This window comes from Phycodurus eques, chromosome 22 (assembly GCF_024500275.1).
Source record: "Phycodurus eques isolate BA_2022a chromosome 22, UOR_Pequ_1.1, whole genome shotgun sequence".
Classification (NCBI taxonomy): domain Eukaryota; kingdom Metazoa; phylum Chordata; class Actinopteri; order Syngnathiformes; family Syngnathidae; genus Phycodurus; species Phycodurus eques.
The window spans coordinates 3,037,689-3,061,478 of NC_084546.1; the positions used below are offsets into that span (position 1 = coordinate 3,037,689).

Here is a 23,790-nt window from a genome sequence, read left to right on the forward strand (position 1 = left end):
TTTATAGAGCATGGAACCATATTTGGTAACGTACCCTTTATCAGTTACTTCAACTCGCCATAGAACTGCATTTAGTAACTTAGCTCTGAGTCGGGTAATCTTATAGAACTCTTATTTGGTAATGTGGCCCTTTTTTTGGGGGGGGGGGAGTGGGGAGGGGGGGGCGAAAGGAACGATAGGAATGATATTTGGTAACGTAACTTTAATTTTGGGGAGAAACCATGTTTGGAAAGAGCACTTGATCTGGTGGGGAAGCATGTATGGTGACAGTTTTTCATCAGGAACCGTACACCTATGGTAACAGAGCCTTTTATTAGGCCATGAACCATATTTGGTAACATAGTTTTGCGCATTTATTGAGTCTTAAGATGTATTTTTTTTTGCATAAATATCTTTTGTGTATAAACACTCACCGGCCACTCCATTCGGTACACCTGCACCACCAAAAACTGCCTTTACAGACTAATGAAAGCTATTTCTAATATTATGTTTGCCTGGGTCAAAATATTAGGGACAGCACCATAATAAACATACAGCGGAGTAATAGGTTTTTCAAAAAAAATACAAAACGTGGAAGACATGTTTAAGAGCCTGTTCTCTGCATGTGTGGTCGTGACGTCACGGCGAGGCACCCGCCACACTTACATCACCATGTGCGTCATACGTGGAGGGGAGGGGGTTATAGTGTCACATCCAAATCTCAAACATGCATATTTCGACATCAAAATGACGACCCTGAGCGGCGTGCACGTGGCCGAGCGAGCTCGTCCACGTGCGCGCGCGCACGGCGCGAGCTTTCCGCGGTGCTGAACGGCGGCGGTGAACGCCCCGAAAACAAACACGTCCACGCGTGACACAAATGCGGGCAATGTACGAGTGTGCGCGCCTGCATGAGGATGAGGATGATGATGATGATGAGGATGAATCCGCACTTGTTGCCTTCATGCGGCGTGCAGGCTCACGCGATGGCACGGCGACGCACACGCGCACACACACACACACACACGCACACACTTCCATAAACACACGCAATGTCCGTGCACTTTTGACGATCGTGGAAAGATGCTCACCACTGCGTGCAGTCACCGGTGTTTCGGCGTCAAAAAAAAAAAAACAACCCGAAAAATACACTTGATCAGTCAGGCTGCATGCACGACCACCAGCATGCACGACCACCACTCCTGCTCTCAGACTGCCTGCCGCTCGCTGTCATCTTTCATCTTCTTCATCCTCCTCTTCCTCGATGAAATATGAAAAAGAAGGCAAGCGCGATCCGGACACTCAATTCCTCCAGTCTGCTTGTTCTTCTTCTTGCTGGTGACCTGCATTGACGTCATTGCGTCATTAGGTTTCCCCTGGAAACACGGGAGAGCTAAAAATAGCAACACATGAATTCAAACCCCAGGCCGAGAGAGAGAGAGAGAGAGAGAGAGAGAGAGAGAGAGAGTTTAGGGGAGGGGGTGGGGGCTGTTTTTGGAGGCTATTCTTTTATTATATTCAATTATATTTAAGGATGAGTTTTTCTATTATTGTACTTATTGTAATGACTTTTTCAAGCCTTTATGCACGTCGCGGCGTTGTGTGAATGTTTAAAACAAAAGGAAATGCATGGAAACACGAGTGATGGTTTTAAATATATTTTTCAAAATCCTTATTCGTACTATTTTATGTTAAACATTTTAATTATTTAGTTTTATTTTAATAATAATATATATATAACAATATATTTAATAACAATCGTCGACAACACATTTATTGTCTAAGATTTATTTAGGTGATTTAGGACAATTTTAATGTGGTGAATCCAAATAGCACAGTTTTGTCCAGTCAGGTCAACTTTTAGAACTATGGCCACGTTTTTGTTGACATGTTCAGGAATTTTTCAAATTAACGCAAATTCAAGCCCTGAATTTTTAAAAATTATGACGTGACATTCGATTGACAGAACTTACTTTTATCAAGTAAGCTAAATTTGTAACATTTGATGAATACATTGGTAACAACTTGGCATAGAAATCTGACCTGAACAAGAAAAACGGATGTCATTTTCGGATTCAGCCATGCGAAATTGTTCAAAATCTTTTGGGGAACCCCCCCAAACAATTCACAATAAATAAACAAATAAAATGTTATCCCAATTTAATTAGTCAAACGCCCTCGTGTGGCACAAAAGTGTACTGGCACGTTAAATTCGCCCCTCTGACAACCTGCTGCTGATTGGTTAAACCCCTGCAACTCCTTGAACTCTACCCGGAAGTGACTTGAACGCATTTCGCACTTGGGGAAAATGGCAGCTTTCACGTCAACGAAGTCAAAACGCCATTTCTAAATTGCCAGCTAATGCTAACAGCAATGAACATTTAAGTTTACTACACATATTTTTTAAATGATTAGTTTGACAATAATTACCCAAGCGAAGTTTGTAGAAATTAACTGGGTTTTTAAATGCGTTTCACCATTTGTAAAATGGCAACTAATGTGGAAAAATAACGGAAATATAAGCTTTCATGCTGGTTTTGTTTATGTATATATTTGACGGATTTGTAGAAAAACGAAGTGGCTTGCGTTACGAACGTGTACTGCCATTTCATTGGCTAAAAGCTATACCACGCCCATAACGTACTCGGAAGTGACTGAAACTGGGGTTGCTGTCAAACGAACACATTTCCAATTAAACGTAAAAAAAATGACAATATGTAAACAAACGGTATGTTGTTTTTTTTGGTGTTTTTTTTTAAAAACATACATATTGTTTCCTTTTAAATGAGCTGACGCATGACTTTAATTGTCGGTAGGTGGACCTCGAGCAACTCGTCTCGCCAGTCGCCACAGTGAAGGTAAACAGTGCCAAAAGGCATTCATAATCATAATAATTGAACGCTGCTGGACGATGATGCATTTTACCTCGCTTATTGGGACTGTGAAATTATATATCCTATGACAGTCTTCTCGTATGGTTTCGTGTATTCCTAATGACTTTCACGGGTCAATATGCGACGTCACACTTAAAGAGACCAGGTGCATTTAATTACCGTCAACGAGTCAAAGTTGCGTTTTTTGGGTCATTTATTTATGTATTATACATGACTTATGTGGCTAAGATGAGGCAATCCTGGCAGGTAGCTAATCATGACATGTTTGCAGCGTGTTTTTTCAAACCAAATCTTTTGACACGTACCCAATGGCCTGCAGGCAGCGCTACACTACTGACGCCATCTGCTGGCCAAGAAAAGCAACTACACATTCGTTGCTGTCATTCAGATGCAGTGACGTGTTCTCAACTGGTGGCTCGGGACCCAGAAGTGTACCATTTTTGGAGGTAGTAAAAAATGTAAGGGGAGCCCCTCTGTTTACTTGATTTTTCAAGGTTATGAATGGTGTGTTTTTTTTTTTTTTTATTCGTGCCCTGGAAGTGTTTTTCATTCTTTTCACATCTATTTTCACAAATTCAGACTTTTAAAACTGTTACTTTTGCATTCGTCTGCATCCTTCATTTCCCAAAAAGACGACAAACTATTGATTTTGCACAGGTCAGTGCCAAGACGTGAATGAAACTGGTCATATTTTGTGCATTTGTGATATTACATGCATTTTTGTACATTGCCATGTTTGTCCTTTTTCTCAATGATGTGCTCCGAAAGGCACTTTGAACATGTAAGCATGTGTTCTGTTTACAAATGAGCTATATGCGATGTTTTCTATTAGGGTTGTTATGTTGTACCGTTACTAAAGTAGTAGTGCGATACCTGGCTGTCATAAGTGGTACCATCCTGCGTCGTTTTAGAGCCAGTATTTTGAACAGTGGCTGTGTGCAGTTCAATCGATAGCCATCAAGTCTCCAAATATAGGCAAAATGTGCTTGCTTCAGGCGGTTTGTCATTCGCAGTAGACGTTGACTGTGTTACTGACACGTAAAACAAATAATTAAATAAAATGAAAGTCTGCTAGCTTAATGTGATAAGCCACAGACAGGCTAATAACAGTTAGCATAGATGTTATGGTTATGATAAAAAACAGCACAAACTGAGCAGCCCCGGAGCGTTATGTACTACTAGTATGATCATTTTCATGACTATTAATGAGGACATTGGAAACAAGTGCACGTCTGCATGTAAAAAAGAGAAATGTGTGCTGCTTTTCACACGTCTTCATTTATGTGACAAAAATCTTTATGTCGCTATTTTTATATTTTAAACAAGGCTACCAATCCCAGCAGCTGTGTGAATCATTTCTTTTTGCTAAGCAGCTGAATTTCTGTGTCAAATTTCTATTTTATCAATGGGGAATGTAAAACAATTTTATTCAATATTCTCCATTGCCTAATATTATTTGGAAGTAATAAAAATGGGAAGAATTTCAAGTTCCATGTTTTCCCATCTGTGATTCCGCTGCTTTTACTGATCTGTTAGGTTTTTGCCATGGTGCCGTTTCAGTATTGGTATCAAGGTGCTTTATAAATGTATCGTATCCAAGTCAGAGTTGTGGTATCGTGGCAACACTAGTCACTAAAATCGCAGATTTTCACCTACCGTGGGTGGGTCTGGAACATATAGATTTTCATTTCCCCTTCAATTATTGTTAAGACTCCTTGGGTCCCTTGAAAGGCACTATATAAATCTCAGTTGTTGTTATTATTATTAGTTTGTGACTGCTAAAGCATTTCTTTGGAGAAGCGGTCCTCCCTTCAGTCTGTTCTTTCCCATCAAAACGCCCCAGTTTTCGCATTCATGAATAAACAGCCTTTGTCACCCCTCCCTTCCCTTCGCTCTCCTTTGGAATTGGAATTAGGGCAAAGCTCCGAGACGCCCCCAACCAAGGCAAAGGTGGTGCAATGAATGCAGAAACAGTCTCTTCCCTTGCTTATTCATGCTTCCTTTGCACAAGCAGCTCTTATCTGAAAAAGACCACCAGGGGGCAGGAGTGCTCAGGAGTGTACTTCTGTCCCCCTCCCACCGCCCTCTTCACTGTGACTGCTTGGAGAGTTAAAGTACAGGGAGATGCAGGAATGATGATTTCCTTGGGGGGGTGAGGGGGTAGAAATGATTACACCACACACTCCGCTACTTCCCTCTGACATCACACCTGGAACAATGTCCTCCAGACAATTCATCCCTACTGTTAGCTCATGTGTTACCGTATTTTCCAAAGGATAGGGACCCTTGATTTGTTTTTGCGGGGGAGGGGATTTGGAAAACGTTGGACCAGGACCTTGAGCTCGGGGATTGACTGCTTACGGTGCACAACTATATCTTCAAGACTCTCTGCCCTCGAATTTTTCATTTTTTTATCATTAATTATTTCCCGCTAATTGCCTGGATTAGAAAAGGCCGTTGGTTGAAAGGGGGTCCCAGGGGTCTTAAACCAGTGTGTGTCTGTGTGTGCTGTATGCCAACGCGAGGGGGGTGAGAAGCACAAATTGAACGTCGAGGCTTGATTGTGCTTGTTGAACCGTTTGACTATTTCCATTATGTTTAAAAAAAAAAATCATAGCCCAGGGACGTCCTTGTACAATGGTTAGCCCGAAAGGTGATTGGCTTTCTGTTAATGCAGTCCCACCTCTTTCTGAAATAATAATAGTCATGTGCACTCTGGCTTGCTTTGGAAGGCATAAAGTTTGTAAGAAAAAATACTTTAGCCAGAACTTACTAGGAGATTGGAGAGTCTGAACCAAAAAAAACAAAGATCAGCTGAAGCCCAAAATATGGGATAGTTCCATTTTATATTGGAGAAGGCGGCAAACATGCAACTGAATCTATTTCATCCTGGAGCGTGTTTCAGGCAGACCACAGTTTGATGGTCAAGCTTAGCGTGGTAATGAATAGCGGTACTTATTGATATACTGTACACTTATTTCCTTGAAATTGTAACTTCAACGGCCTGAAATGAACTTTACACAGAATCAATCAGACCTTTTTCGACCAACTTTGGCGACAAGGGTTTAAGTTAAGGAAACATACTGAACAAGAGTAGGACCAGTTCTGAGGTTTTCTAGTTTTATCTAGGGCTGCATGGATTCATCGAATAACTGGAATAATTTGTTTACAAAAATGGTCACGCAAAATCCAACTGTAAGAAAACAAACAAGTCGCGCCCAGCCACTCAACACGCAGAGTGGCTAAACGGTTAGCCAGTTAATAGCCAGCCAATTCAAAACTCTCATTCGCCCACCCCCACGTCACTCACCAGGCCAGGCCCCGCCTATTAAAGCTGGACACACTCGTAAGTCTCTTGTACGACAGAAGAACACGAGGATGCCGACCCCAAGTGGAGGAAAATAATACACACTATTGTGGTGAATAGTGCAAAATCAGTTTTTTATTCACTTATTCGATTAATTAATGGGAAAACTGGTAGAGTTAATTCGATATACTCAATTGTAAAAATATTGAATAGCTTGCAGCCCTAGTTTTATCGTTGTGTGGTATCTCAAAAAGAATGTACAAGATGTTTTTTTTCATTTTCATTTCAGGGGGAGAAAACAAGAGAATAAAGTTTCTTGTCATGTTGGGTATGGAGTGTGAAATCTGCTGCCTAATCTTTTAGGATTCCAAGCAAGTTTAGCATCTGAAAATGGGCTGACGCTGTTTATCTTAAATAGTTGATGCTGCAAGAGAAAACGACTGTTCTGGTTGCCTCGGTAAGTGACGTTTTTAGGTCAGGACATACGTCTGTGCTTTGTTTACAAGGACTGGTTGCAGGGCACTGAAGCACGTATGTTAAATAAAAATGTTGTTTAAAAAAAATAGGCGTGTTGCTTAGGTTGCGCATCACTACTCAGCATGGGTAAACGTGTCTCAGTCTCAAGTTGATTCCACCACGAAATTCAAAATGTTTTCAAGCTGTATTTAGTGAAGGAGAGCTCTGAAGTGTGATGAAAATGGCCTTATAAGACATTACATTAGCACCTCTAAATGGCTCATCTATTACTGTATGGTACGAACATTAAAACACACTTTCAAAAAATTATAGCCTTCGTGGTTCCAAACATTTGCCACCCAAAGGATTACACCCCATTCATGCATACTGAACGGCTATAGGATTAGTATTATCACTCTTGTCCAATTACTCTTATCCAATTTCCATTTGCGTCCCCGCTCTTGCCATCTTGTTCATTTGTGAGCGGTTACCAAATGAAGCGGAGGACGGCGTCTTCCTCTCTGCGCGTCCTCTGGACGGAAGGCCTCCGACTCCCCCTGCCCTTTTGTTTCCTCCCTCGGCGGCGATCAATATGTCTCGTTGCCGCGCGGGTTGCTCAACGCTCGCTTATCTCCACTCTATGAATACGCAGACGGAATGACACACAGACGCGGCAGCCAGAGAGCCGACAGTTCATTTTCCCTTTTAGCCTCGGGCCAGCCAGTGGGGAAAACGAGGAAGTTTCAAGGGGCGAAAGGGGGCTGCAGAAAACAGCTGGTGGCGTAGCATTAGTTACCTCAACCAAGGAGGTGGTCCTTGTTTGAGCTCAACTTACTTTTTCGCATGGCATCCTTGAGTTTTCATGAAATGAAATGACATTTTTCATGGGTGTAACTCCTATCCAAGTCACACACTCATGAAACAGATTTGCTTCGTGTTCTCATTTTGTGTGTATATAGATGTTAAAAAAAAAAAAAAAAAAAAAAAAAAGGCATCTCCGTATTCAATTTGAATGTAGTTTTCATTTTGAAAGCGAGGATTGTTTGCAAAAGATAATAACTGGCGCCTGGGGCAAAATAATTGCCCCAGACGCCAATTTGACTCATCAACACGGTAGCCTAGTCTGTATTTTCTTCAGTTGGAAGGAATTATGAACAGCTCAAAATAGCAGTCACTGTTGGCACAAAACCTTCAGGGTTCTGCTAAACAAACAAACAACAAAATGGCACGAAAAGCCTACTAGAACATCTGAAATGAAATGTACATCCCAGTTCAAGAGGGTGTGCACACTTGCGCAACCTCTTTATTTCAGTTGTTTTTAATTCCTCCACCTCAAAAAGATATTTTTTTGAGTTGTACAGAGCACATTAATTGTGGAAAAAGTTGTGAAACGATTTCTTTCTTTGGAGAATAATGAGTTACAATTTAACAAGTCCGACTGGCACCCTCCAACCACAGACGTCTTGCGTTGTGTTGGAACAAATTGATAATACATTATCAAAAAGAGCGAGGAACAAGGTCTGCTTTCTTGTCCTCACACTAAAACTAGATTATAATACGAGGTTATAATTAACATGGACAATGCAAAGGCGTATGTTTTTCTAACAGAGGGCCCGTTGTCTTTCTTGATTTTTTAAAATTTTTTATTTGTATTTTTTTCCCCACCTCTTTGGTGAAGGACGTCCCGAATTTACTTCAATCTTTATTATTTTGGCATTTGTTTTCCCGCCTGTCTGGCAAAGCCCGCCCCACTTTGCAAATTTGATCTCCATCCACAATAGCAATCAGGTGATCCGCATAATTGCCCTCATCCCAAATGGACAAATCCGCTGGTCCAAGGTGGCGTCTCGCGCGCTTCTGTCAATAGCCGTCAGCGGGATAATGGGGAGGATGATGCATCCCCGGCGCCGTGCATCGGTTTCCGCAGAGAAGCGTCCTAATGAGCGTGCCATTTATGATAACGCGCTGCGCAAAGTGATGGTGAAACATTCTCATCAATGCAGTCATCCTTGGAGGATGTCCAAAGCATCGCATTGATCCTTTTCGCGGGGTGTGAGCTGTCAAAAGAGGTGTAATGGATGGTTCATATCGGTAATGCGGGTTTTTTTGCAGTGCATTTAGTCGAATAGGTCCTGTCTATGTAATCGTTGGCACACGTTGGACAGCTTTCATGTGTGGAAAACAATGTATGTCATTCCAAAATGTCCAGCTTATAAAAACCTGTCCGATTCAGAGACTCACCTTTAACATAATGGACACCAATTAGCTTTATTTGCTGTAAACGTCCATTCATGGGATTCAGGAATGTAAACAATTTGTCCTTGGTCAATTAAAAAACAAAAAACAAAACAAAAAACAACTTTTTTTGTTTTTTCGGAGTAATAAAAATGTTTTACAGCTAAGTATTTAATGAAAAACAATTTTAAAAAATGACCGTTATTAGTATTATTTATTTAACACTAGAAATGTAGTCTTAAAACTTGCCATTCCTTGAACCGGGCAAACGTTTCACTCAGAAATAACGCTTCCCCCCCCCAGTGACAACATGTCATTGCTGACATTTCAACATCCAACTGCATGTGTTTGTAATATTCTTACCACACACTTAAATGTAGCCTGGTGTTTCCCTCTAAACACAAGGGGATGCTATGTAAAAGGAATACAATGCGGTTGGTCAGAGATGAAGAAGAACGTCAATGCTGGTGGATATAAACAAGCAGGAATAGGAATAGTGGAAGTGTTACCTCGGTGTGTTAACAGCAAAATAAAGTCATAAGAAATTCAAGACAACTTCTTGAGATGCACACGTTGTAAGATAAAACTAGGACAGAGTAACCGTCGTGATGCTTTCACGCCATCGTTTGTCTCTCGACGTACCGAGTGGAGGTTATCGTCCGTTTTGCGGACGATAACCTCCTTAAAGTGATAAGACTCCTTAAAGTGTTGTCATCGGTGTTTTTAATTCATATCGATGCGTAGTATCGGGGCATTTGTATTTGTTCCGAGTGTCGTTTATGTGCGTTGGTGCTGCTGTTTTGGTTATTAACGTGGTTCAAAAAAAAAGTGCTTGCGTGTGAAAATCGGTCGTCTCAACCGTTTTACGTCCGTGGCTCACTCAGCAAGCGTTTGTGGAATGGTGTTCATTCAAGGTGCAGCCACTATTTGAGGAAATAGGGGCTGTTAAAAAGTCTCGCAAGCTAGCATCTTTCTCAAAATCCTCCCTCCCACCTAATCTCACCTCTTTTTATGATCTCCCCCATACTGCAGAGTCTCATCCTCCTCCTACCTCTTCCTCAACTCCTGCAATAAACACGGACATTTTGGCTGCGGAGATAGGCGGCCGTCAGCGGGAATCGTTTCGATGCTAATTTAGCCGACGTCGCCGATAACCAAATTCATTCTGACGGACGTGTGAGCGCTCGTCATCTTCACAGAACTGTTAGCTTTCATCCTTTTTTGATCTTTCCCAAAGCCGGGCCACCCTCGGATTTTAATCCGACCGCGTTCAGCACACATAAATTGCATACACAAGCGTCATTTACTTTGAAAAAATGGCAAATATTGTACAACGTGCTAGAACACACTGCAGCATACATCAATACATGTGAGCATACTATTTATAGGTGCATCTCAATCCACTAAAATAGTGTCAAAAGCTTAATTCAGTTAGGTACTGTAGTTCAAGAAGCGAAACTCGTTGTAGAGATGAACGACACACAGTGAAATATTACTTATATTTAAAATGTATGCATAGTTTTGATGATTATAGCTTACAGCAAATTCACCAGCCCTTAAAATTATAATATGATTTAACCAACAACCAAGAAGTAACGGAAATGATTTTGAATGTAGAAATTAGGCAGGATATGTTCAAATGTATTAAGATGGACAGGACCCGCGTTTAGTTTCGTATAGTCGCTGTCATTCGTGCCCGACACACGGGTCACGTACGCGGCGAGGGGGTACGTGGGCCCACGTCTGCTGCAAAAGAGTGTTACATCGACACACTTCCATCTCTGTCTTCATGCGGGGAGGAGGGGGACCGACAGAGAGGGATTGTGGGGGAATCCTCTGCATTGCAGCAGAGAGGCAGCCTCCTATAGACGCAACGCGCTTCCTGTGAAGGATTACAAACACTAGTCATGCTTAAGCTGCGAAGATCCGGCTCGTATTAGTTGCATACTTTATATTGTACGGCTTGGACAAGCCACTTACCTCACTCCACAACAAGCAGCAGTTTGGCTCAACGTTTTGTTGGACTTTGTTCAAATTGCCGCACAGTTATTAGTAGTAAAATGACATTATTTGGCAAAATTCACAAGTTGACTATTTGGGTTAACCAACTTGAATCATGATCACAAATTGTAACTGCTTTTAAATTTGCACAAATATTGTATGGTGATGCTTTTCGCATGATTTCCGACTAAATTCTTCAAAATGTAAAATTAAACAGTTTAGTTGAAATTCTAGTCACACACCTAGTCTGAATAATAAATACAGTATTTATGTAATGTCGTTCTTCACTCTTTGAGTATATTTTCGGTCAGCGCAGAGCATGCTATTTCAGCTATTTTGCAGTCTTTCTCATGGTGTCAACCTGGATTTGACGAGATGAGGAAGTCGTATCTCCACAGTACAACACACACACACACACACACACACACACACATGTAGCTGGGTGCATGTACCTTTCCCGCTGCTTCTTCCGCCTCTAACACTTGCGCCTCGGAGACCTTTTCCCGTCCCTGTCGCCTCCTTTTCCCATCATTACTCTGCTTCCTGATACATTTTGCCAGGCCGGAGCCCTCCCGTCTCTCTCCACGCCTCCCGCTTCCGCTTGCACCCTCGCCCTGGAGTCTCCGTCTCCACCGTCGGGATCAGAAGCTGGTGCCGCTCTATCGCCCACCTTGTTAGGCTGCCGTCCGGGCCCTCTCATTGATCCGCCGGCCGTTGTAGAAGCCAACCAGCGTGCGTTTGTGTTTTTGTCTCGTCCTGCACACACATCGATGAGGTATGATCATCATTTGCGTGTTGATGTGTCATCACACCGTTGGCGTGACCCTTCCTGATTCACGTGGGCATTTCGAGTCATTGCAGTATAGACCCCGACAAGCATGTTTGCTCTAACTAGTAGGGAAGTTGGTTCGTTGGCTACACTTTCATTTCAAACTTACAGTAATTGACACATATACTTTAAAAAAAAAGAATTATTTGCAACTATTGATATTGTTCAAACCGTTATTGTTGGACTTTGGCTCAAAAAATATTCCGTAAATTAATAGCCGTGCAGTGTCATGCCGTGCAGTGCAAAAATTGGGGAAGCAAAACATTGCACATCGGTTTGAATTAGAATTTTACATGTGACTTTGCCCTAAAGCCACTCAAAAGAAATTCCGTTTCAAAATAGTAACGGTGCAGTCTCATGTCACGCAGTGCAAAAATCGCACACTGTAGAATAAAAATAGCACACGTCACTTTGAATGGCGACTTTAAGTGTGACTCCCTTGTCTTTTTTTTTTCTGCTGTTGTTTACTTTAACCTCAAGGTCGTTTGGGAGCAACTTGATTTATTTACCATTCGCTTGTTTCTCTTTCCTGCCTCCCCCCCACACTTGCTCGTCTCCTGTCCGCCCTTAATGCTTTCAAGGCCGCTGAGTCGGCATGTGTCCGCTACGCTTTTAGCGCAACTTCCTGTGACACTGTTGTACAGTGTGCGTTTGTGTGTGTCTGACCTAGCTGTCCACGTAGGAAGCAGGGAACGCGCAACGCTGGCCATTTGGCTGCGGGCTCCCGCTTGATGTACATTGTCATTGTCGAGACTCCTCGGTGGATACACGCAAACACCAAGCAGAGTGTGTAGACAAACGTGTCGGTGCAGTGCATTCGGGCCACACCAGCCTGCGCCCCCTTGCTTTCAAAGTGCAAAGAGAAGGGGATGTTCTGACACAACACATTTGCCCGACGACTCTGGAGTCTCCTTGAAGAACCTTCTAGTCGTCTCGGTGGTCCATCAAATCGTAGACGCACACGCGTGCGCAACTCTCGCTTGTGTTCGTTTGTTTGTGTAACCTTACCGAAGGACTCAACATGGTCCAAAAATACTGTCACCTTCCTCAGTGATGACTTCTTTTAAGGGTTGTTAAACTGAACTTCACCAACTTCCAGAAGATGTCCAATGCCTGAATATATTTAATATGAAATACCAATATATATTTGAAATTTTAAAAAGACATTTGGAATATTTTTATTACAATGGTGCCTTGAGATATTTTAATAATTTTTCAGATAATATATTTATTTCATATGCTTTTGGATGAAAATAACAACAACAGGTGGTTCAATATTTATACAGTATTTTAAAAAATATGTATTTTTTATACAAAACATTTCATTTTGAATGTTAAAGGTACCATAATTATAATAAAAAGATATTTTATTTCTCCACTAGACCTAGAAAAGTCATGTCCTAACATTGGTGGTGTTTTTTCCGCAGGAAGTTTCAGCCAAGTCGTCGTCGAGAGACATTTTGAAAGCAGCCCTGCTTTCCTGGTGATGGTAAGCCTCAGATATATGACATCGTTGTACAAAAATGATTCATCATATTCCCAATGAAGCAATGTCTAAGCTGCACAAAATGAGACAAATGTGAGTAATGAATGCCAAGAGGACTGTTACTTGTGTAGCGTTTTAGCACAGTATGTGCAATCCATTCCGTGTGCCGCCTTCCAGCCTCGGGGTCGGAGGCACGGTGCTCCTTTTTAGGGGGAGGTGTGCAAATGAGTCTCGATTCTCGCATCACGCTGTTCCTCACTGTCTCCCACTTGAAGATGTTCTCTGGCCTCCCTGCCAAATGTCGCTCCATTGCCCAATTCAAAAATCAAACTCGTCCCCCTCTGTGCTGACAATTGAAATCATGAACTGAACCTGCTGTGACTGTGGTTGCCACGGCAATAGGAGCAAGCGTACCGCAGGGTGGAGACCACAAAAACACTTTTATCCACCTCTGAGCCAATCGTGTCACAAATGGCAATGAAACTGTCTCATTGGACCACCGCAAGCTGCCAAATATGGGCGTGGCTTATCAATTTAAGTCTGATTTCAATCTGCAGGTTGCCAAACAAACACACTCACACATAGTCGTTGCCAACCAAGCAAATGTTACATAACTACAACAGTGTGGAAAACGCCCCCCGCTGGAGAGAAACAAAAGGTGCAATCACGGGAATGGAAGTTTGCTTCCGGTGGCATAAACAAAACCATAAGTACGTCAACCATCACCCCGTCGCTCGTTTCCGCCGCTGTGCAGCTCTGCCGAACAGCCTCTCAGCCCTGGAAAAGTTTCCGCTTCACTGCTTCACCCTCTGCCGCCCCCGAAGTTTCCATCCAAACTTGGAGGCGAGGGTCGGCGGATGGCGGCGAGAACCTTTCCCTCGCCATCAAAGTTTTAAGGCTAAAGGGATTGTGCGTATCCTCTGCCTCTCCCGTGTTTTTGTGCCTCGCAGATGTTTACTCAGAGCTCGGAGTGGTTGCTAGGCCAAGTCCTTCCGCCGCCGGAGCGGTAGCTGCTGCCAAGCTGCTTGTGCTAAACCACGCTGCAGGGAAGGACGCAAAGCCAACAGCTCTTTTTGCCTGTATGGCCAAGAAGTTGTGGAATTGATCCACAAAGTGTACATACAAACTGTGGAGAAACATGTAGATAGATAATATAACAATACTCACAGGCATATATTCTTTATCCTCTGCGAAGAATGGCTAATATTAGCGCAGCTTAAATGTGTTACATTCTATTTAATTGTCATTACTGTATGTTTTTATGAAGTACAATATCATAGAGTCCTATTTTCCTTGACTCACATGACAAACATTTGTGTTGTTGTTTTGGGAGGCTGCAAAGGATCAATGGCATTTGGTTTCATTTCAGTGAGGAAAGATGATTTGAGAAACGAGTGTCTTGAGGTATAATTGTGGTCACAAAACGAATAAAACTCTTATCTCAAGGCACCCCTGCACTAGCATGTCCTAGCATGTCGCCAGGGAGAGCCGCAGTCGCAATTTCAGACGTTTAGTGAACGGGACGAACAGTTAAATACAAAATGAGAACACTCGCAAGGAGCTACTACATCGCCACCTCCCGACGTCACTCACAAGACCGCGCCCTTTAAAGGTACGCATCCAGCACATCCTACACAGAGAGACTGCATGTCAGTTGGCTTTGCTGTGGATGAATTGTGGGAAAGGTTTCAATCACACCCCCGTCGACCGTTTGTGAGCCAGCTGCGATGGCGCGCTAATGACGCTGAGAAAGCATGCTGTCAGCACATCCTCTGAGCAGCCGCTGTCGGGGCACGCTTACATAACAGAGCTGGCCCCGCCGCCTTGTCGAGCCCTCGTCGTTATTAGAGGGCGGAATGAGGGAAAGAGGACAGATAGCGGTGAAGTCAACATATGCTCACTGCATCCCACCCCTCTCGGGCAGCATCCTGTACTCTGTGTACAATTTTCCCACCGATCAGTTTTCTACGACTTCCCGTTCAGGATTGTGGGTTGCTGGAGCCTATCCCAGTTGACCTTGGGTGTAAGGGTGTCTAATCCCTGGACTGGTTGCCCGTCGACTGAACTGCTGTACAATCAGTAACTCACCTAGCACCCGCGTTATTGTCCTTATTCCTTTGTATCTTTAGCCTCAAAAGCTAACTAATCTGTATTCGAGGACACAATCTTGGCGCACTGTTGATGCCTTTGCTCTTATGTCCTATCTCATCTACATTTTTACGGGACAGATATTTGGGAGACTGCAAATACCTACAGAGCCCAAACCTGAGTGTCGTTGAAAAAATATCATTTCGAGCCAATGCTAGCCTTGCACTCCTTGTTATAGCCCGTTTCCATTTATTCGATAGCTTTTGTCCACTTGAATGCCGCCTGACACCGTAAACCGAGGTGTGCTGCGTATTTGGCTTCCGAGGAAAGTTCTGGTCCGGCTCTTTCCATGACTCAGCACTACGTTGTTGGCTGGCCCTCGCACCATAGAGGACCATAATTAGCCAACTGTTAATTAATCCAATTAGAGGATTAATGAACATGTTTGGTGAGTGCGGGGAGAGATCTTCCATTCATTTCCACTACCCGCCTGCGCTGTATCCTGGTTGGTGTTTCCGTATATCCTCTAAGACTTCTCTAAATGTGTGGATTATTTTAAACAATCTCAATCTAATCTCCATTACTCAGCTGCACAAGGCGAGCTCACATGGGAAATAATAATACGTGCGCCCTCCGAACGGCTCGCTGGCCTTGTAAAACAAAGTCGTCCGACTTAAAACATCACGAGGCCTGCAGCACATCGCAACGAGGCACTTTATAACACAAACCTGCCGAGCCAGCTTTCAGGAAACGCAGCTGTGTTGCTCTCTTAAGCGTTATCGCAGAGGAGTGTAAACAAAACGCACCCGGGGTCCACCTGTAAATATTCTGAGATGCATTAGAATATGCAAACATAAAGGTTTGAAGGTTCTGTCTTTGTCACAAGGTGAATAAAATCTTCATCAGCAATCTCCTGTTTCTCACTTTAGCTCTGCTATCCTGTCTTCAACGGGCATCCGCAGGATGTTCAGTGCTCCACAGTCAGCTCCTTTGCTGTGTCGTGTTTATATGAGTCCAAAGCTCTTTTAGTACGTCTTCGCCGGACCCACTGCTGCACTATGCTATGCTGCTGGCACTGCAGTAAGGCTGCAAGGCTCCAGAGAAAATAAGCAGTCCCGAACAGCGTGGAGGAAGTGCACCGAGAGAAATGTAGCGGAGAATTCAATTTTTTCTCAGAATAAGAAAAACAGAAATCCCAAGATTAAAATTGTGTCCAGATCGGCACCAAAAATGTCAACTTCAAGCCAACATTGCCAACTTCCTATGCGTTTTACGGCGTGAGTTCTTGCGACTTTGACCTTGCTTCGTTATACAAGCGTCCCAGCTGCTTTTGCAAAGAAATCCTCATTTGTATTCAGCATTTGCTGACACGCCGTGTACTCCTGACAAGCTTCTATGAGCTCGCTGCACCGCACGCAGCAGGAAGCCATCACCCATGGGCGTGCATACTGCAGCAGCATGAAGAAGGGGAGGTGGGTGCGCCTTCACTTGAGAGACTGAGTGCGGTGCGACTCTGACGGAGACAACATGGAAATAACGCAGGAAGAAATGTGGCCATTATTAAGACTCGGGAGAGATGGGAATAGTGTGTGCTGTTGCCACCCGTTTCCTGTGAGGAGCAGCAGAGATGCAGATCTCAAATAGTGACTGCACACACATACACCTCAATTCTGCCGACGAGGCCCACGAGCTATCGGTAGGGCGCCCCCTGTGAAATCGTCTTTGCGCGCCCTGCCGTGGCGGGCCGTCTCGGGCGTTTACAAGGTGGCGCTGTCAGTGAGCAGGTGATGTGCGCCGACAGTGCCAAGTAGCCAAGGCTAATTGCTGCCGACTGACTGGAGAGCGAGTGTAGCTCGGCGGCGGAGTGTGGTCGCTACTTATTCTTCTATGATCTTAAATCGATATCAAGTGGAGTGCAAAATTGCAAGGCCTTGTCTTTCTTCTATTTGGAATCATTCGTTCCGGAGTCCAAACCATTGCCAACATATAGTCTTGAATAACTGTACAGACAATGTCACAGAAGAGCCAAATTATAGCCCTTAGTTCAAAAGAGACTGAGCTTGGGAGTAAGTCACATATCGTTGCTGTTGGGTGGAATCCTTGCATCTCCAAAATGCCAAATTCTCAGGAAATCCAAAAATGCTTTCTTGCTTGAGTTACTAACCACCGTGTCGTTTGAAGTTGTACTTATATTACTATCATATACCATTGCGCACTAACATCAAGACAACAACAAAATCTTGTTCATTCGCTAATTTAATACGCTAAAATAAATTGCTCTTATCATCTAAGTTATCATTGATTAGAATTGTCTAACCCCCAACCAGACAAAAAGCCTTTCATACTGATGTATACTGTCGTTACATCATCTTCCCAAACTGTTTTTCAGAGGTCAAAGAGCCATGAGTGATGTTGTGAATATAATGATGAACTGACTAAGCAGTTAAACACAGTTAGCTAAACTCAGAATTTTACTGTAGCCCGCCTGCCTTTGTGGGTTTTATAGTTGAGGATGAAGTTCATGCTGCCTTCTGTGCATCTGCTCAGTACTATCTCGCCCTGCGCTGCGCCGGATCAATATTTTAGTGGGCGCGTTATGTAACCGTGCTAATGTGCTGTATAAGTGTGCAAATGTGCCAGTGCTTGACATTTGACTGAAATGTCTCTCATGCTGATACAGCCGCAGAGGACTGTCCCCCCCCCCCCAGCCGGCCATCCGCCCCTGGAGACCGTGACCGCTTTGACGCATCAGTGCGTGCCTGCTGACCGCGGACGTCAGGAGGGCTATCGGGGCCGGGGGGTCTTCCATCCTGGTAGACCGTGTCGGTCCATAGAGGTGCCACAGGTGAGTCACTTGCCTGCAGGTGGTGCTGTGTAATCAGTACACACTCTTGACCAATACCGTTGTAATCGAATAGCTCGTAAAATTCAAAAGAATACCTTTGAACAATTTTCAATTACTCCCTTTTAAAACATTGTGGGCACCCTGTTACAGCTACCAACATTATCGGGAACATTATGCGTTCGATCTATAAATTCTGCGTGCGGGCGGAGCATGGTGGTGAAGTTCGATGGTTCCCGTAGACTCATAAATGGCAGAAATGTGTGCATTTAAATATTTTTTTAATGTATGTCAATTTGACCTGGGATAATGTCAGTATTGTCTCTAGTCAATACTGGAGAGTTTCAAACCTCCTCTGGCTCTTAATTTTCTCCAAGCTCAAGGATAATGAATGTAGCCTGTAGCCAGTTCACTGCCAAGCAATTAGTAAATAATGAACTCGCTTGCTTTCTTTCCCACTTAATTAAGTCTTTTTTTTTTCCTCCCCTGACAAACAGCTTCCACAAACCTCTTGATCAACTCCCCAGCCATGCATGCACAGGCCACTCTGAGGTTCCTCCGCAGTGCATTACTGTGCCCTTAATTGTTAGCATCGAGCTAATCTGAGCCGGAGCGCCTTGTAGTCAGTCACCGTGTGGCGGCTTGTATTTACGCGTGCGCCTGGGCCGCCGCCAGTTTGGCTTTCACTTTCTGTCGAGTCAACAAGTACCAGACGTTAACTCTTTGGCTACCTGAGTTTATCTTCGATAAATGACGTCACACTTTTTCACTGTGCAGTTGAGAATTTTGTAAAATTCTGCTCATGAATTTTTGATCAATTTGGTAACTGAAATGTTAATCAGTATAATGTATCGACAGCTTTATTGATTACTTGCCATGTCTTGAAGCGACAGAAGCTTAATTGATTTTACAACTTCAGATTCAGGTTTTCTGCCTAAACGGGTTGCAGTATATAAATCAAAGGAATCATTTGGTGTGGTACCATTTTGAACTTAAATTTATTTATAAACATCTTAGCATTTAATTTTTTTACATCAGAGTTTTCTCTTTAAGCAGTTGCATTAGACTTTGGTGTGTTGCCATTTTTAACTTGAAAAAATAACAGTTGTAAATGTGTGAATTGTACTTAGGTACAACACAAAGTGTTCTGCCTAGGCGGGTGGTACTATTTTGTTCAAAAAAATATTTCATTACAGTTAGTTGTAAATATTGCAGTAGCGTAATTGGCTTCAACGCATACTGATTTGTATGAGGTATTATTTTGCTGCCTAAACGGGTTGAAGTGGAAATAATGTTTTTCCAGCACTTATTACAAAAACTGCGTAATAACAAGCACATTCTCACTCCGTTCTTGTCTTCTGAATGCATTCGTCTGTGTCGGGTATCCCGTAGCCGCCCCGCGAGACGCCGGCGTTCCGCTCTGGAGGAGTTCTCTCCTGGCTGCGGTGCTAATTGCGGCGCTGATTCGAGTCTAGGCCATATGGGGGGCGGGGGGGGGGAAGATACCGCAAATTGATTCCCCGCATTGAAGCTCTCGCCTCTGGGGGAGCGATAGGAGACTTCTGACCAGGTAAGAATCTTCCAAACTAACACGGGATGGGACACCAATTGGGTGTCAAAACGTCAAAAGGTTAACTTGGCCTTTGCCTCTTGTTCCTCTCCTCCTCCAACTCACGATCCCCCCCACCGCACCACTCCAAGCCCCCCTGCAGCGCACAGCCCGTTCTCTGCCAATTTCAATTACGGGTTTCCAGTCTTGCGCTAACAAGGCCCGGAAGGTGCATCAGGCCATAGAACCTCGCTGACGGGGCAAAAGTTTCTGTAGAAACTTACTGTAACCCTACTGCTGAGCAAATCATCTAACCCCACCCCCCAGGAGTGCCCCCCACCCCTTCCCTTGTTCCTGAGTCTTTATTATCTACATATTTGCAATGAATTGATTTTATAATTGTTCGAGGTATTACGCAATTAATAATAACTCATTCACTGCCTGCCGTGTTCCCCATATTGCCAGCCGTTTCAGAGCATTTTGACTGATTTTTCAAGACCCACACAATATTGTGTTCTGTGATGATATAAGCTCCGAAACTACCAAAAGAGAGAGTAGATTCTCTTCTTTCACCAGAAAAAAAGTTTGTTCCCTGCTTTTACTGTTCTTTAGTCATCAGCAGCAGTACATGAGTTGCTTTCACCAAAAACATCACTTTTTGACCAAAAAGCGACAAAAACAAGCTTTTTGTGAAAAGAAACATTTCAAGCAGAACAATGACGCTGTGACGTGAATATTATTTCGCGTTTGTGACATCTCAATCTATAACACAACAAAAACAAGACTGAGAAAGGGCTTTTGATGGCAATATAAGAATTTATTTACAAATACGACTCCACAGTCTAAACCCTGATCCCCATGCGTCCTTTATTCACCTACTGTGCAATGTTCACGTGTTTGGTACGATCCTGTACAATATTGAATGCGATATTGAGTGCGATAAACCATACGTACACTGTGCCATTAGACGACTCAGACCACAATTCTATTCATCTTCTTGCAATGTCCTCTCTTGTTTTCAATATCTTTTGATATTTTTGACTTATTTAATTTTTTAAACTTCATGTTTGCACTGGAGAAGGCGCTGCTTTTAATCTCATTGTACATGTGCATAGTGACAATAAAAGGCATTGTATTTTATATACAATTAAGAAAGGAATATAAGCGTCCACAGCAGCGAATGAGTTAAACAGAATCAATTTTAGTTTCCTTTTGATACTTTATGCACAAGCACACCTTTTAGATTTCTCCATTATTTCTCAATAACAAAATAGTAGACTAGAATAAAATGCATTTCATCAGATTATGGCGTTTTAATTTAACACATGAATAAGTGAATTCCAAGTGAGAAAGAGGGGGTTCATGTTTGTTGTATCTCCACCAATGTCTCTCTTGTACATTGGACTGTAGCTTGCTTGGTGCTCTGTGGAATCGCGCCCTGTAAGCAGAAATTTATCTTGTCATGTTTAGCTCAAGCATTTGTTGTGTAATCTATATTTTTGTACTACGCTACCCGGATTATGCGGCAGTGGATTAAAGGAAGGCGGGAAGGTGACTTCAGCCTGTCACCAAGTTGGGTATTTTCTTCTTCTACCTCACACACACACACACACACACACACACTTGTCCATCCTTTTTTAGTTTAATTCTCCGCCCATCCATCCATGCATCCATCCATGCAGCCGCTCCCTTATCAAGCTCCTGTTCTGTTCTCCAGTGTTCTGCGCTGACATTAAGCCGCTTAGTGCTCGTCTTGTGGTGGTGGATGGCGAGTTTTACTGTCATTCCCTACAAACAGGTACTTTGTGAGTCGCATCCTCGGCGACTGCTTTCTGCTGCGCGCGCCGCTGTGATTTATGTGCCCACAGCCTGCTAACATAATGCACGCAGCATCGCGGGCAGCTCTCCAAACCCACAATCTGAGCCCATGAATTATTCCCCCGTCGATGCGTACACGCTCCAGATATTTTGTCTATTTTTGAAGTTATGCTGCGGTTGTCTTCTTTTTCATCCGGTTTGTAATTTAGACAAGGGGAATTTAGGTCATTATCAGGTGAGGAGTATTTGTGTGCGTCTCCACGGAGAGTAATAAAAAAAAAAAAAAAGGACAAAGTCATTCTGGAGCAACTTTGTAACTCACCTGACATGGCTCCATGTCACCCCCCCCCCCATTTTTGAAGATGTGGACATCTTCATAATGGCTGTGACGACATAGCTGATGGAGGATCCCAGAAGGATGCCTCCTGGAGTGCACCAAGGCATGGCAGAGAAGGCTGGGGAAGTTTGTTACACTCCAGCGAGATTATTTAAAAAGTGAAAACTTGTCGTTTGGATTTGAGAAATATCTTTTGTTATATCAGGCCAATAACTTTATTGACCACACCTCGTATATTTCGATCAAAATGTTTTAAATTCATGCGGGGGGTCGTTGAGGCAGCAGACTAGAAATATTGCTTAACATGAAAGCCGATTATGATGCGACTCCATACTACCAATTCCCTTTGGTATCTTGTCTTTTGTCCTCTTTTCCCACCTGGAGCTAGTTGGGAGTATGCTAAAGCTAAGTCTTTAGCGTGGATGTATAGCGCCTGCGTTTGCATTTTTAATTCCATCTGATATGGAGCCGGAGGGATTTGGTCGGCTCCTCTTTGCCTCTCGTGTTCGTGCCTTTGGAGTTGCCCTTAGAACGTCTTCACATCCGCCGATTGCCTCCGGGTGGCTGCATTGATGCCTCCCGCACCTCAGCGGTAAATGCTAAACATGTAATGATGTCATGTTTGCCATTTCCTCTGCCGATCACTCCCATTGTGTCCCTGCCTTTTCTTTGTCTCCTGTCCCTTGCTTTCTTCTGTTCATTTCATCAGGCTTGCTGTTTGTGACCAACAGCTCTGCCGTCAGGCTACTGCAGAGCACCGTTTGACATGGATATTAGATCTGTCAATCATAGTGTTCCAAAGAAATCAGCTCGATGCTGTTAACCACAAAGAGTCTCATCAAGTCTTTCTGGCACCTTCTGTGTGTTTAGTCCATACCTCTCACTCGCCTGCCTGCCAGAATATTCCGAAAGAAGCCGGGAGAACTTAATTCATTTCTACAGATTCCTCAAGTGGTGCATAGTGGTGCCCTTTGACCGCGGAGCTGGTAAGAGGCGTGAAACACTTGTTGACATCCAGAGTCAAACGCCTGCCAGTGAGAAAACAAGACGGGAAGTAACGTCAAAGCACCGTTTTATGTATCTATCCATTATTTTTTTTTTACCAGTTTTGCAGCTGGTTGACGCCCACGCGATAGTGTGCGGCTGCGCAGAATATTCTATACAATATATATATATACAATGAATATACAATGCAAACGCCAGCGGTGACTTTTTATGAGATTCCGCACTGTTGACCAGCTGAGGAATCGTGCTCGTTGGTTTCACGTTGTCCTGAACAAAAGGGAGCCTATTAGCATTAGCAGGCTCATCTAGTTGCAAATGCAGCTGTCAGATCATCAGGGGACAGACAAACAGATGCTGAGAGTCACTCATCCAGGGTCAGGTACTTTATGTTGATGCAATACAGCGTGAACTGTAAAGTGACCACACATACACTTTAAGAGGGTGAATTACTGGAGTCAAAATCAGTCCTGGCGTTTGATTAGAAAATAATCTCTCACCTTTTACTTAATGGACTATTTTCATTAGTAGTAAAAAAAAAAATGTATGCAGCCTTTAAAATTTTAATTTGGTCCTTAAGCATTCACTTTAATATGTTACATGCTCCACTTCCCAACGACTTTCTCGTTGACATTTGAGCAGTCACAGTTCTCAGGTGACCCTCTTCATTCATGACTGGTATCTTAAATTTCCAAAAGCAGGACACTTTGGTTCATTGCTGTGGTATGCGTTTCGCTTCCTGACAGTTTCCGGCCAGACAGTTTCTCCTTTTCAGTATTGGTAACCCGTTTCCATACAAATTTCTCACTAGTGCTTGAGCATTCGCAATTCTCAACCGACCATCTTCATTCGTGGCGACTAACATCAGCTTTCACAAGCAGGACAGTTTTTTTAAATGGTATGGTCCTTTGTTTTCTTGTCAGAGCTCGAGCAATCACAATTCTCAACTTTCTTTTTCAGACTTGGA

The 23,790-nt window shown here is 43.3% G+C and overlaps 1 long non-coding RNA gene across 1 annotated transcript in view; it reads left to right on the forward strand.

Moving 5' to 3' along the window:
* Positions 1-2,629: 2,629 nt before the first annotated feature.
* The window catches only part of LOC133396999 (uncharacterized), an 82,690-nt gene continuing 61,529 nt past the window's right edge, over positions 2,630-23,790 (forward strand). The window contains exons 1-5 of the long non-coding RNA XR_009767519.1: positions 2,630-2,707; positions 2,796-2,837; positions 3,193-3,331; positions 13,129-13,190; positions 17,956-18,120. This is a non-coding gene — a long non-coding RNA (uncharacterized LOC133396999). The remainder of the gene's footprint in view (positions 2,708-2,795; positions 2,838-3,192; positions 3,332-13,128; positions 13,191-17,955; positions 18,121-23,790) is intronic.